The sequence below is a fragment of the Gadus morhua genome, chromosome 19 (genome assembly GCF_902167405.1).
Source record: "Gadus morhua chromosome 19, gadMor3.0, whole genome shotgun sequence".
Lineage (NCBI taxonomy): Eukaryota > Metazoa > Chordata > Actinopteri > Gadiformes > Gadidae > Gadus > Gadus morhua.
This window is the reverse complement of record NC_044066.1, coordinates 12667775-12683237: the sequence shown is the minus strand read 5'-3', so window position 1 is coordinate 12683237 and position 15463 is coordinate 12667775. Positions and strand designations below refer to the sequence as shown.

The following is a 15463-nucleotide window of genomic DNA, read 5'->3' as shown; positions in this document are numbered from 1 at the left end:
GGAAAAAAAAACGTGTTGAACAACGATATCAGCGATCTAACTGTGTGAAATATTGTCCAATATCCAGTTTTTAGACCAAGACTAATCTGACACAAATCTGTCCTCTTTCAACAAGCTATTTGTTTTGCAAATTAATATCAAAGTATATATATCAAACTACAATCACTAATGTGCGTTTATATTGAACCTCATTAACCTTTTTAATTAGGCTTATATAGTTATAGGAACGAATAATAATCAATCAACCTGTTGAGAACTCTTCTATCAAACCTTCATAACCCTTTATAATTAGCCTATATAGTTATAGGAATGAATAATAAACAATCAACCTGTTGAGAACTCTTCTATTAAACCTTCATAACCCTTTATAATTAGCTTATATAGTTATAGGAATGAATAATAAAGAATAAAGCTGTTCCCTCTCGTGTGTGGCATCTAATACTCAGACCAGATGATTGTCTTTGTTTAGTGCTATGCACTATAGACCTAGAATATATATACCTACACTTTGAGAGACAACTTGTTGCTCCGAATAGCCGGGCTGCGCTCTGATCCACTCACTGTGACCTGAATAACGTAAACCATATTACACTCAGGCAACTTACAGCCTAGTGTATGACGTGGTCTAGAGACATCAAACCTCTTGGGAGAGGCGGTTCAATGTGAACATAATAACATTGTACTTACTTGAGTTGTAAAGATAATTCAAAGTTCGATTTTAAATGTCAGATCTTAGTAAGCGGATAAATCCAACAAGCATTTACACTAAAATCGGTTGCGGGGGCTCCGAGGTTAACTGATATTTACAACCAATTGACATGTTGTGCTCAGCACTAAGAACTACTTGGAGGCCTAGGGTTACAGCTAAGCCTGCGGTGGGATTTCTGTCCTCAAGCTTGATGCAAGGGTTCACAAGACAAAGCTCGTCAAGCGAAGAGAATGGCCTCTCAGCACAACTGCTAACCTCTCACTCAGAACAACGTTCCCGCAATGAGTCAGAGCGGAACGACAGACTCATCGCTTTGCTCTATCAGAATCCCATCACATCTCCTTTTTCCCTCTCTCTCTCTCTCTCTCTCTCTCTCTCTCTCTCTCTCTCTCTCTCTCTCTCTCTCTCTCTCTCTCTCTCTCTCTCTCTCTCTCTCTCTCTCTCTCTCTCTCTCTCTCTTCGTTTCACTGCCTTGATTTTCCATCTGAAACAATCAAGTAATCTAAACCTGGAACAAAGGAGCGGAGATTGGAGGTCCTTCCCTCTCTCCCACACCCCCGTGTTAGCGAGCGCGAGGGCTTTATGTTCCTCCCTCCCTCTGTCTGAATAGCATTATAATCACGCTAAGATTTGGCCATCCTAGCGGGATAATGTCACTGCACCTGTTCTGCCACACTCTGGGGTAAAGCGTTGACGTCGGCGTGCTCTCATCCCTTCGGCCTGATGGTGGTTATTTAGCATAATTGTAATTACCGTGGTGGACAGGAAGGGGTCTCTCCCCCAAGGGGGGCTCTCCTGGGCTGTTCTACCTCACTGGGCGGTGGGGACTGAAACGGGCGTCCATCTCTCCACCGCAGCCATCGCTCCACCTGGCTGACAGACGAGCCGTTCTGCTGAGCGTTTCTTTCCTGCACCCGGACGGAGAATGAGGAGGGAGGACAGGAACCCGCCGGTGGAGAAACACGCATCGGATGGTGTTTTTTATTTGAGGTGCTGACCAAACACTTTGGTAAAAAAAAAGACAGGGAATGATCCACTTTAGAGTTTGTGTAACTTTACTGCCACAGTCAGGTTTTCCAGTTGCTCACCTGATTATTTCCCGTGATGATTTCCCGTCCTGGCCCGCGGCCCACGTCCATACGACGATAAGATGTATAGCTACCGTGGAATAGAGTAGAATATAATCCATGATCAGGTGGACCGCCCCATGTTTTTCAGTCACAAAACAATACTTTCCTGAATTACCATTCTGTCCTGAATAACATTTGCGTTTCTACCCCGAAATATCATATATTATTATTTACTTCTTGGAGCGCCTCACTGCTATGTTGACTGATCTGCCGACTGTACACACAGTCTGCAGCCCAGAGCGATGAGCCGACTGGCCTAGCACTCTGGTCACAGCAAAGACCCTCCACACATTGTTAAAGAAGAAGTAGAAAGGTTCTCGTTTGATGACACAAATATCCTCCAGCTCCCTGTGATTTTCGTTTTTATAATCAGTACATCACATGTCTCCGAGTGGAAATGGAACCAGAGATATGAGCAGGGATTGCGGCGGGGGAGAGGTAGAGCTGCGTGGGCTTCTTCCACCCGTCAGTCCTCTGATCTCAGAAGGTCCATTTTTATCTACAGTGGAGGCACAAACTAACAAACAGCCTTTACAAAAACCTGGCATGCAGTTCGTTGGGTTCTGCTCTCCTCCCCGTTAGCTGACCCTTTCACAAAATGATGTTATGCACACAAAAAACTGCAATGATGTGCTATTACTGAGAGACAGCTGTGATGGAGTCAGGCGCCCAGCTCTGGACGGGTCATGTGTCTGGGTCACATGCTTGAGGGGCTTTGTGCCCGTGTGTGTTTTTGTATGTGTGTGTGTGTGTGTGTGTGTGTGTGTGTGTGTGTGTGTGTGTGTGTGTGTGTGTGTGCATGTGCTTGTGTGTGTGTGTGTGTGTGCGTGTGCTTGTGTGTGTGGGCTTGAGAGGGCATTTATGGGTATGTCTGAATCTGTGTGTGTGTGCAAATCTGAAATTTTAGGCATGTCTGTAAATTCATTGCTTCATGTGTGCGTATGTGTGAATCCTCATGTGCGTTTGTGCATGTGTGAGTCTGTATGTGTGTGTGTGTGTGTGTGTGTGTGTGTGTGTGTGTGTGTGTGTGTGTGTGTGTGTGTGTGTGTGTGTGTGCATGTTCTACTTTATGCCGCCTCTGCTCGGCGGCTGTCATCCCAAGTGTTGCATCGCGGCTAAATTTAGCGGGACGAGAACACACAGCGAAGTGCCACGCATCAGCGGAGACAAGCTGCCTCCCGATCGATACCGGATCACCGGGACACCGCCCCCCCCCTCCCACTGTCTCCTATATATAAGAGCAGCATGTCCCCCCCTCCCACTGTCTCCTATATATAAGAGCAGCATGCCCCTCCCTCCCACCGTTTCCAATAAGAGCAGTCTCCCCCCCCCCACAGTCTCCTATATATAAGGGAGGCCTCCCCCCCCTCCAACCGCCTCCTATATTTAACAGCGGCCTGCCCCCCCCCTCCACGTATAGATAAGACCGGCCTGCCCCCCCCCCCCCACAACGTCTCCTATATATAACAGTGGCCTCCCCCCCCCACAACGTCTCCTATGTATAACAGTGGCCTCCCCCCCCCCCCCCCCACAACGTCTCCTTTATATAACAGTGGCCTCCCCCCCCCCCCCCCCCCACAACGTCTCCTATATATAACAGTGGCCCCCCCCCCACAACGCCTCCTATATATAACAGTGGCCTCCCCCCCCCACAACGTGTCCTATATATAACAGTGCCCCCCCCCCCCCACAACGTCTCCTATATATAACAGTGCCCCCCCCCCCCACAACGTCTCCTATGTATAACAGTGCCCCCCCCCCCCCCCACAACGTCTCCTATGTATAACAGTGGCCTCCCCTCCCCCCCCCACAACGTCTCCTATATATAACAGTGGCCTCCCCCCCCACAACGTCTCCTATGTATAACAGTGGCCTCCCCCCCCCCCCCCACAACGTCTCCTATATATAACAGTGGCCTCCCCCCCCTCCCACTGTCTCCTATATATAACAGTGGCCTCCCCCCCCCACAACGTCTCCTACGTATAACAGTGGCCTCCCCCGGCCTGAACGGGCTGGCACAGCATGAAACCACCACCTTCCCCCGGGCAACAGAGGGACGGAGGGACAGAGCGACAGTGGGACAGAGGGACAGAGGGACAGAGGGACAGAGGGACAGTGGGACGGAGGGACAGTGGGACGGAGGGACAGAGGGACAGAGGGACGCATGGACGGAAGGACGGAGGGACGGAGGGACAGAGGGACGGAGGGACAGAGCGACAGTGGGACAGAGGGACAGAGGGACGGAGGGACGGAGGGACGGAGGGATGGAGGGACAGTGGGACGGAGGGACAGAGGGACGGAGGGACAGAGGGACAGAGGGACAGTGGGACGGAGGGACGGAGGTGTAGAGGTGTGTGGGCCACAGAATGCTCCAGCAGTAGTTGACCTCTGGAGGCCGTTCCCCAGCGCTGCTCGACGCTATAAATCACCCGCTGGTTCCAGAAGTCGGCGGAGATAAATCAAGTCGCCTCGGTCGGAGATTAAACACCCTGAAATCGCCTCATAATGCGATGCAGAAAAAACCTGGCGTGAAATTCATGCTTCTGGGTTTGGAGGAGTGGACTGTGTGTGCGCGTGCGTCTGTTTGTGTGTGTGTCTGTGTGGTAGGTACTCTCTAGTCTAAGGGGACATTTGAATTGCAAAATACAAATGTGGTACGTTGTGTATGTGAAGGTATGGTCTGTGTGTGTGTGTGTGTGTGTGTGTGTGTGTGTGTGTGTGTGTGTGTGTGTGTGTGTGTGTGTGTGTGTGTGTGTGTGTGTGTGTGTGTGTGTGTGTGTGCGTGTGCTCATGCTGTAATGTGCATGCATGAAACATGTAATCTAACGGTATGGGTCTCAGTATATGTGCAGTGTATGTGAGACAGTGCAGCGTATGTGAGAGTGCAGTGTATGTGAGAAGAGACTAAAAAGAGAGTCGGAAATAAAAGCAGTTGGCTATTTTTTCTGTCAATTTCATTGCATCCTTTCAGCTTTTTGTTATCATGTAAATCACTTTGCAGCAAAAATGTTAACAGATGCGATACACACAAATGATGGATTACATTCATCAACAGCTTTTTCTAGAACCAGCCGCATTCGACCCCAACGGGACGTGACTTGAGGTTATCAGAAGAAAAATGTAAAGGTAGGGGATGTGAGGCGATAATTGCACCACTAAGCGCTCAATAAATGGATGATGTGGCCAAGCAGGAAGATCATTTGGAGGTAGGTCTAATGATCTGACATACTAATGGCTGAAGCACACTGCCCAACCTTTGACCCTGACATGCATGCGTAGTCAGGCAACTGGGGTGGATTCTAATCAATATTCTCTTAATGATCCCCCAGGCACACTCCTTATATTGTAATGACAGTGTTGTGAGGGGTAAAGGGCAAAGGCTCTTTATGTTTGGACATCTGCAGGTCTACGCCAAATAAAGGGTTAGAGCACACTTTGGCTGACGATGTAACATATGGATATATATGTTGTATATAATAGGGCTGTAATGAGCAGAAGCCCGCCGAACCTGAATCATCCACTGGCAGGAGCTGGAGGCTGCAGCCGGGGGAAGGGGGAATAGGGAGAGGGTGGGCTCTTGGTATGCTACAGTGTAGCTCATCTCTCTCCTTTGAGAGAAATGAAGCGGCACGTAGATTCTCTGCGCACACCCGGTCTCAATTAACACATGTCCTAATAAACACCCCATGTCCCCATAATCATCCCATGTCCCCATAAACACCACATGTTCCTATAAATACCCCATGTACCTCAATGTCCCCATGAACACCCCATGTCCCCATAAACACCCCATTTCCCCATAAACACCCCATGTCCCCATAAACAAAGCATGTCCCCATAAATACCCCTGGTCCCGATATACACGTGTTTACCGCACACACACACACACCCACAGCCTCACACACACCCAACCAGCAGAACCACACAACCTGCACACACACACAATCTGCCCATACACAAACTGCACACACACACCCTGGTCCAGCACACAAACTCAAGTCCCCACAGATACACCCCATCACCCAACACACACAGCTGTTCCCCCCCCCACACACACACAGCTGTGTCCCCCCCACACACACACAGCTGTGTCGTCCGTCCGTCCGTCCCCCCCCCCCCCCAACACACACACACACAGACACACATCCTTCCAGCCCTGCTCGCATACAGCCTCATATCAGAACACAGGGACATGTCAGGGACATGTCATGGCAGGGACATGACCCATAGTCATGGCCCTCCCACCCCCACACAACCTTACACACAAACACCCCCTACCCCACACACAGAACCCTACACACATACACACACCCATCCCCACACACAATACCTAACACAAATACACACCCCAGTCCCCAGGCATATCAGTCCAGCCATGGTTTTGTGAATGAATCAGGCACGCAGCAAGGGTTTAAAAAGAGTCCACTCCACAGATAAGAGAAGGACACTCCTCAAGCCACCCCTCTCAACCTGGGCTCACTGAGGGGTCATCGTTACTCTAGAAGGGCCATCGGTACTCTAGAAGTCATCGATTTGGCAGTACTTGTTATCCGGTTTGGTAACGGTCCCTGGTTAGGGTCTGTCCAGCTCAGCAGAATATCCCACTTTCTGACCTGAGGTAGTGACTCCAGGTGAATGTATTTAGTGTGTAGTGTGTATTGTACATCTACATTCACACATGTCTACTGTCTGTAGATGTGTCGGTCTGTCTGTGGGCTCCCTCTCTGTTCCTCTGAGGTGGAGCGTGATGGCTCAAGGTCAAGTCTCCATCAGGAGATAAGATGCAAATCGTTCCCACCGTAAAAAAAGCAGCCTTTTAACCAACATCACAAACTGCTATTGCTGCCGCGTCCAGGGCCCGAGGAGACACTGAGGCTGAAGACCAGCCTGACCTCACTGAGGAGACTCTGAGGCTGAAGACCAGCCTGACCTCACCGAGGAGACTCTGAGGCTGAAGAACTCCCTGACCTCACCGAGGAGACTCTGAGGCTGAAGACCAGCCTGAACTCACCGAGGAGACTCTGAGGCTGAAGACCAGCAGTGGGACGATGGGAGAAGATACTGAGGTGATGAGAAGGTAATACAGTAACGTGGAGAAGGTAATACATCAACGTGGAGAAGGTAATGCAGTAAGGTGGAGAAGGTAATGCAGTAACGTGGAGAAGGTAATGCAGTAACGTGGAGAAGGTAAACCAGTAAGGTGGAGACGCCCTCAGGCTCTTCAGGCAGAACCACTCCAGTGATTCCAATCAACCACCGAGAACTCTGAGCTCCAACAGTCCAGGACCTCAAACATATATTTTATATATTATAATATTTTATATTGTATATTAAAAAAAAGATCCCCCTTTGGGTTCAAGGATATGAGCTGAGGTTAATATTCCAACGCCTGGTATATCTAATATTAAAGGTCCCATGGCAGGCTACTTTATGGATGCTTATATATAGGTGTTAGTAGGCCATTAATACAGTATTTGAAGACGCTTTCACACCATCAGCATGTAGGACGCACTAAACGAGTTTGGTCCATTGGTTCGGTACGCTTGAGTTGGTGTGAATGCAACCTACTCATTTTGATGCAAACCAAATCAGCCGGCCTTGACCTCCCTGAAGAGCTGGTCTCAGTTCGCTTCCAAACGAACCCTGGTACGGTTCGCTTGAGATGTGAAAGCGAACGCACCTCGGTTCGATCTAGTTCTTAAAGGAGACATATTATGGTGTTTCAAAGGAGAAGGAGAAAGGGATTGTACTCCGGGAGCTGACCTGCCGGACTGCCGCCGAGCTCTCTGCGCCGGAGCTTCCGGACTGCCGCCGAAGCTTCGGTTTCTGCCGCCGAAGTTTCGGTTGCAGTCCGGCCACCGTCAAAGCCGTCTGGCCGCCGACGGAGCTTCAGCGGCAGTCCGGCGGCAGTCCGGCAGCTCCGGCGGTGTACTCCGGGAGCTGAGGCCGGTGGGGGGAGCTCGGCGGCAGTCCGGCAGCTCCGGCGGGGGGAGCTTGGCGGCAGTCCGGCAGAGAAAGAGATTGTACTCCCGGAGCTGAGCTGCCGGGCTGCCGGCGAGTTCCCCCCCGCCGGAGCTGCTTGTCCGCTGGTCCACAAAATCTTAGCTTTGCTCTGATTGGAGGGGAGTGGGGAAGTGGGAGGTAATATTCAACTGTGCCCCCTTCCTACGTAGGAGGGGGCGCCGAAACTGACTCGCTCGTTTGGTAACTGTAGGCGGGGTACTTTCAGAAATGCATATCTCACTTTTGACTTTTTTCAAAGTTTTTATGCCTGTGAGATCCAAAATAACACCCCAAATCCCAGGAAAAGTGTTGTTTTCCTAATATGTCCCCTTTAAAAGCATACGCCTCTTTGGACGTAACAGGCACCCGCTCAGCCGCACACATTATGGGAATCATTGTTTGATTAGCAGCACATTGTCGGACCATCAGGTTAAACTGAGTCGTGGCTCAACATGGAGTCAAGTGGATACAGAATGTCTATTGGATATTTGGACAGACACCCACATAAAACGTATGCTGGAAAACATAAAAATGCTGATTCATTTAAAACATTGAGCACCAGTATGAGGGAGAAGGAGTTCGACCGGTCCAAAACTCAATGAAACAAGTCAATATCACAACGAGTGCAGCCCGCTGGATATCCATGATTATTTACTTTCACAGACGCTTTCCCCCTCTTTTTTATCTTTACACCGCCCCAGACCTTTTGGTCCAATGATTGAAAGATCTTTTCTCTCTCTCTCTCTCTCTCTCTCTCTCTCTCTCTCTCTCTCTCTCTCTCTCTCTCTCTCTCTCTCTCTCTCTCTCTCTCTCTCTCTCTCTCTCTCTCTCTCTCTCTCTTTGAATCTGATTGTATAGGCAACGCCAATGCACTTAGCTCCGTGATTTTTCTTTTAAGATAAGATAAGATAAGATACAACTTTATTAATCCCCCGTAGGAGAAATTTGTTTGTTGCAAAACAGCCATGCAGCAGTGGAAGGACACAGAATAAAATGACAATGCAATAAATACAAAGTGCTAATGCATAAGTAGACGCTTATGGTTAAAATAGGGACAAAAAACAAGACAAACGGAACCAACATCATGATGGGTGATGCATGTACACATATATACGCATACCAACACACACACAGCATATGCAAACACATAGAAATACACAAACACAATCATCAGGCACTGTTGAACAGCCTAATGGCTGCCGATGTTTAAGATGTAATAGCAAATATCTTTCGCATAAACATACCCTCATAGTCTTTGTTCCTCTACATCAAATTATATAATATAGTGCACTTTCAGGGAGACATGGGCCTAACACATTCAGCCAGTTTCAACAGAAGAACACACCAGAATAGGCCTGTTTAGTAAGCAGGCTTGTATGCCGCGTTCCTACACTTATACAATGCAATTCAATGTGGATGTAACCCAAGTATTCAGAATACAATGCTCAGATTGAGTGATGTAACGGAGTACGGTACATGCATATATAATATGTATTCTGTATTCTGTAACTGGATACATTTTAAAAGTATCCTTCCCAGCACTGACGGGAGGTAACTTGGCCCCTTATGACCACATATGGGGCCAATTTGAAATCGGAGCGTCTGAGCTTTCATTTTTCAAAGATAACTAGTGCTTGTTTGACACCTAACGCCATTTCTAGCTAGTGGGGGACCATAGGCAGGCTGGGGGAACTCATATTAATGTTAGAAAACCTCATAAAGTGAATGAGGTTGAATGAGTGATTTTCATGCAATGGGACCTTTAACATTTATTAAAGATGATTAGTAAAAGGGGATTATTATTATTATGAGAGTATCATATCTAATTAGAGGATTATCATTATTTTCCGAGCATGATGATGATCTCTGATATTATAATGAGATTATTATTATACTCTCTCTCTCTACGGCCCTCCTCTCTTGGATGTCTCGCTCTCTCTCTCTGGCCTTCTCCAGCTCAGGTGTCGGTGGTTTGATGAGGCTCTCTGCTTTGGTTAGAAATTACTAAGTGGTTTCAACCAAATTTGACATTGCCTGAAGACATTCTGCATTCTATTTACTATTCATTTCAGCAGATGCATTTATCAGACTTTTCTTCCATTTTAAACGTAGTGCATTAATGAGCAGCTAATCAAGGACTCCTACAACTTCGACCGTGTACACCTGGGTTAGAAGCCAACACCTTCTGGCTGTGCATCAAACAGCCTCTAGCCCCATCCCCCGTGGACGTTGAAATCTGTTTAAATGCTGTGTTACCATTCAGGAACGGTTCACCTATAAACCGATTTTCTTGGATCAATGTTGTGTTACTTTCAAGCCCTCAAGTATGCATTTAATAAAATAACAAATATGCAAAGATTGTGATTGAGAAACCGATTCAGCGATTGTTGCTGTCAAACCAGGAGACGCACGTTGACAGACAAGTGATCAATCAAAGGGTTTTGACACGCGCCGTCAGGGGGACCGGATTCATTGATCGACACAGGGGTCCTCAGGGTCATGTCAAACATCAGAGTTCAAAGGTCAGCGCTGTAGGACCGGCCCGGTCTCCATCAGCTGTCTCATTGGTGGCTGAACGGGCTCCCAGAGAACAGGTTTGACCCACACACACAGTACCAAGTAGGCCTTATTGAAGACATCAGGAACCAGATAGAGTCGGAGAGGCCGGATGATTTAGAACCAGATATCAACAAGAGTAAACTGCAAAGTGAATGTATGTTATTCTTTGTCTTTATTTTACTTTATTTTTCTTGTTTTTTGAAATAATTTGAACATCGTTTTTGTTCACTTTGTAATTTTTATATGCTTGATTTTCATTGATATGTCTGAAATAAATGTCATCTATCAATCAATCAATCCATCAAAAACTCAACACAGACTCCACATATCGGATCTTCAGCGAGTCTCCTCAGGACCGCTCATCACCTGGTCGGTGTGTGTGTTAGTGTGTGTGTGTGTGTGTGTGTGTGTGTGTGTGTGTGTGTGTGTGTGTGTGTGTGTGTGTGTGTGTGTGTGTGTGTGTTTGTGTGCGTGTTTGTGTGTATGTGTGTGAGTGTGTGCGTGTGTGCGTGTGTGTGTGTGTGTGTGTGTGTGTGTGTTTTTATGTTTGTGTGTGTGCGTTTGTGTGTGTGTGTAGATGTGTGTGGGTCTGTCTGTTTATGTGTGAGTCTGTGTGTGTGTGTGTGTGTGTGTGTGTGTCTCGTGGTGCTCAGGACATTTGATGACATGTTTCAGCAAATTGGTCGGGGGAGCGATCATGGGTCAGCGGAGGGGGGGGGGGAGATAAACCCGGGACAGATGAGTCCATTCCTCTGGAGAATGAGGTGAACCTCGGTCTGTGATTGGCTGCTCGCCGCGTGGTCTGTGATTGGCTGCTTGCCGCGCCGTCTTCATCACGGCAAAGCTCTCGGTAAGTGTAAGGAGGAATTGCTGGAGCAAAGATCGCTATATTCTGTATATTACATTTATATATATATATATACATACATGGGGAACCCCACCATATAGAAGCAATCAATCTCTCCCCTTCTGAAGGCCTCATCGCTCACCCTGACCCACTAGTTTCCGGAGGGGAAGCAATTCCATCCAACACCTTCTCTTCCTCCTTCTCCTTCTCCCCCTTCTCCTCATTCTAACCCTTCTCCCCCTTTTCTTCCTTTTCCCCCTTCTACTCCATCTCCTCCTTCTCCTCCTTCTCCTCCTTCTCCTCTTCTGTATAAATACAGTGGGGTCGGGTTCACTCCAGAGAAATATGTTTGGTAAAAGCCAAGTCTGGTAAAAAAGGCCCAGTATAAACCCAAACTACTGCTTCTACACACTAGCAACACACCACTGACTGTGGTGTGTTGCTAGTGTGGGGGATGTCCATGTTGTAAGACCATGTGTGTTGTGGAAGAAGATGTAAGTCTTGGTGGCAATCATTTTCTGCCAAAAATAGTTGAACAAGAACAACATATTGCCCTGCTGAGGGTTCATACAGATGACCGTGGGTTCCATGATGACAGGAAAATCCAGAAATACCATGAGCCATTATGGCACCGTGTGGCAAGTGAAACGATTGGACGAGAAACGGAGACAGCTCTTACAAACACCATCAGTTTGTCAACATCTATAACTATTCCTCCTTCAGCAGATGATTCCATCCGAATCGACTTACAGTTTGGATTCCATTCATTAAAGTTGCTGTTGGCAAGATTCAAGAGTACAGATAGAGGGACGAAAAGAGAACGAGATTAATAACTTAATAAACAGTAGCCTACCTCTCTGCTCCCTCATTTCTCCACCTGTGGATGAAAGGCGAGATGGATTCTCCGAAACCAATCAACTAAAATATGCCATGAATGGTCAGAAATGGGCGGGGAATGCTCTTAAATCTCAATGTTCTCATACAGAGGCAGGCGCAGTCGACCAGAAACAGATAATCTCACAGAACATTTCTCTCACTAATAGCTGACGAATGGCTTTGCCATTTCTCACAAATTCCATTAAAAAGTAATAGCTGTTTAATCTTACCTAAACCACCTTAAAGGAGCAGTCATGGTTGAGGAGTCTTGCCCAAGGTATTGTAAATCAGTAGGTAGGTAAAGAGTTAAGTAAGGAAGGCCTTGTTTATATTTTACCTTTACAAACAAAACTTTGAAGGATGAAGAACAAATCCTGAGAAAAATAAACCATCACATAGAATGATAAAATAACAGAAAAATTAAAACAGAGTGGTCCAATAAGGGCCCAGTGCTCATAAAAAGTCTAAACAAGTGTGTTTTAGAAGTTTAAAAACCCTTAACACAAAGCGAGCCGTATCAGAGAGGGAGCGAAAGAGTAGGAGTCAAAACAGAGGAGGAGCCAAAACAGAGGAGGGGCCAAAACGAAGGAGGAGCCAAAACAGAGGAGGGGCCAAAACAGAAGAGGGGCCAAAACAGAGGAGGAGCCAAAACAGAAGAGGAGCCAAAACAGAGGAGGGGCCAAAACAGAGGAGGAGCCAAAACAGAGGAGGGGCCAAAACGAAGGAGGAGCCAAAACAGAGGAGGGGCCAAAACAGAAGAGGGGCCAAAACAGAGGAGGAGCAAAAACAGAAGAGGAGCCAAAACAGAGGAGGGGCCAAAACAGAGGAGGAGCCAAAACAGAGGAGAGGCAAAAACAGAGGAGGAGTCTGACACCAGGGACCGACAGAAGCCCCTGGTTCAGAGCTTCTGAGGGGAGGTCAAAGTTCTCCAATATGATTTGCATTAGTATTTAAAAGTATTTAAAAACAGACCTTGGTTTGGCGGGCAGCAATTGGATCAGGTCGGGGTGAATCGTCTGCTGGGGTCCGGGCGCTGGGAGCTGGGCAGCTTGACCGAGGACCGCTAACCAATAATTAAAACAATCCAGACGTGAGAAAAACAAGCAATTCATTAAAAGTTCTGAATTTGAGCGGATTAGAGCTGACAGCACTTTGGGAATATTCCTTATTTGGTTAAAGCGTGTTTGAAGCAGCTTTGAATATGGGGTTCAAACGGTTATTTTTGATTGATTAAACTTGAAGGTCAACTTTACGGAAGGGACATTCTGGTCAGTGAAGAGTGAGAGTGACTCGATCGGGTCTCAGGACTGAATACCAATTGACTTTGGTTTAATTTTGGCCGCAAAAAAGCCATCAAGTCCTTGATTGCAACCAGACAGTTATGAGGAAGAGGCAGATATGCAGGTAGATATTTATACTAAATACAGGTACAGCTGGATGTCATCGGCCTGAAGACGGTAGGAGAGCATCCTCACCTCTCCACCTTCCTTTCACACTCAATCAGTGTAAATCATATTCAAACAATATATAACTTATAACTAATGATGTACACATATATGACAAACATGGTCATTAGTACCCCATGGTATGACGCATGTCCTGTGTCCTTTGTCCTGTGTCCTGTGTCCTGCGACCTGTGACCTGTGTCCTGTGTCCTGCGACCTGTGACCTGTGACCTGTGTCCTGTGTCCTGTGTCCTGTATCTCGTTTCCTGCGTCTTGTTTTCTGTTTCTTGTTTCCTGTCTTGTGTCTTGTTTCCTGTGTCTTGTTTCCTGTGTCCTGTGTCCTGCTTCCTGTTTCCTGTTTCCTGTGTCCTGTCCTGTATCTCGTTTCCTGCGTCTTGTTTCCTGTGTCCTGTGTCCTGCTTCCTGTTTCCTGTTTCCTGTGTCCTGTCCTGTGTGAATAACGGGGGCTTTGCGTCTCCTGTTCTCGGGGAGAGAGAGTATTCCAAGGACAGTCTTATCTCCAGGCTGCACGGTGCAGCAGCAGCCCTCCGCCTGCTGCTCTCAGCCACCCAATCACCCTCTAGTAGCCCCTGAATTACTTTGAACAAAACAAATGACTCCTACCACTCCAAGACAGAGATAGGGGTGGGGGGGCATCGGGAAATAGAAAAACAAAACAAAAGGATGGAAGGGGAAGGGAGTCTAGTTAATCTTGGTCCCGAGCCGGGATTATAAAGTCACGCTTCTTCTGGGGAAGAATAATTGAGGGAGTGAACAACTTTATCAAACCGACGGGCTGGTGGGGTTGGGGTGGGGGTGAAAAATAATGACGACAGGCTTTTAAATATACTTTGTTCGTTGGTCCAAAACGTAATGTTATGGCCTGTGGGGTAGCTGTAGACTTCCTACATCTCATTTCATTCATACCAAAAATGCCTAACCCAGGAGAAACAGGAATAACAATGTTTCATCATGTTTATTGATCCTAATGCCCTCCTTCATCATGTATAAAGTATACCTTCAAAGAATTTGCAGGACATCATTTTTCTTTTCTTTTTGTAGGTTTGGGAGTCTTATTGTGGTCTTGAAGATGACATTTTTTCAACCCCTGTTCTAAGGTAAAGAAGACATAATGCTTGTTGTTTTACTGGGGTTGTACATGATAATATACTTATGTTTACATACTTAATATCACATTCAATTTCTGCCAAAATACCTTCCACTGCTTTGTGATTCCCTATGAAATGAAGGCTCATCATACGGAGCCCTGACTTGGCCTTGATAAGAATAACAGAATAAATCATTTGGATGTCCCTAGGGATCAGATAAAACCTTGACTGATTATTAGATCTATTTCCGAGGGTTGAATGGATTAAGCGAGCAGACTTTCCAATGTGCCAGATTCGATCTCACCAGACCTCCCCGCTCCCCAACCGCTCTGCAGCGAGGAAAAGCGATTCTGCACCAGGTGTCCCGATGGAGGTCCCCACGACCAACACACAAATGACCCCCCTGGAGGCTTCCAATCACCTGTAGCCAAGGCAAGTCTCCCAAACCCCCCATCTCTCCATCGGATCCACCAGTCAGCTGCACAGTATTACTGTCCCACCCCAAGGCAGAGGGGTCTCAGTCTCCCTAACGACGCCATCCGTGGCTTCATGCTCAAAGAATGACATCTCCCAGTTCTGTTGTGATCCTGACCATGAGGGAGAGATCATCCTCTCAGAAAGGTAGATGCACCACTTGAGGAAACACATACCATGCTGTTAGCGTTTTTCTCAATCGTTTTTTTCTGGAACTATAGCTCCATTTCATATTCCAATGTATACCAACGAGACAGGAAACAGCAGGTTATATATAAAGCGTCTCTCTTGGCAATGAAATGTCCGCCCAC

The 15463-nt window shown here is 47.2% G+C and overlaps 1 long non-coding RNA gene across 1 annotated transcript; it reads right to left on the bottom strand.

The window, feature by feature from the left end:
- Positions 1-1188: 1188 nt before the first annotated feature.
- On the bottom strand, positions 1189-13183 carry LOC115532415 (uncharacterized). The gene is made up of 3 exons (XR_003974024.1): positions 13097-13183; positions 1798-1867; positions 1189-1713 (listed from the first exon to the last, which is right to left on the bottom strand). It is a non-coding gene; the product is annotated as an uncharacterized LOC115532415 (long non-coding RNA).
- Positions 13184-15463: the final 2280 nt, after the last annotated feature.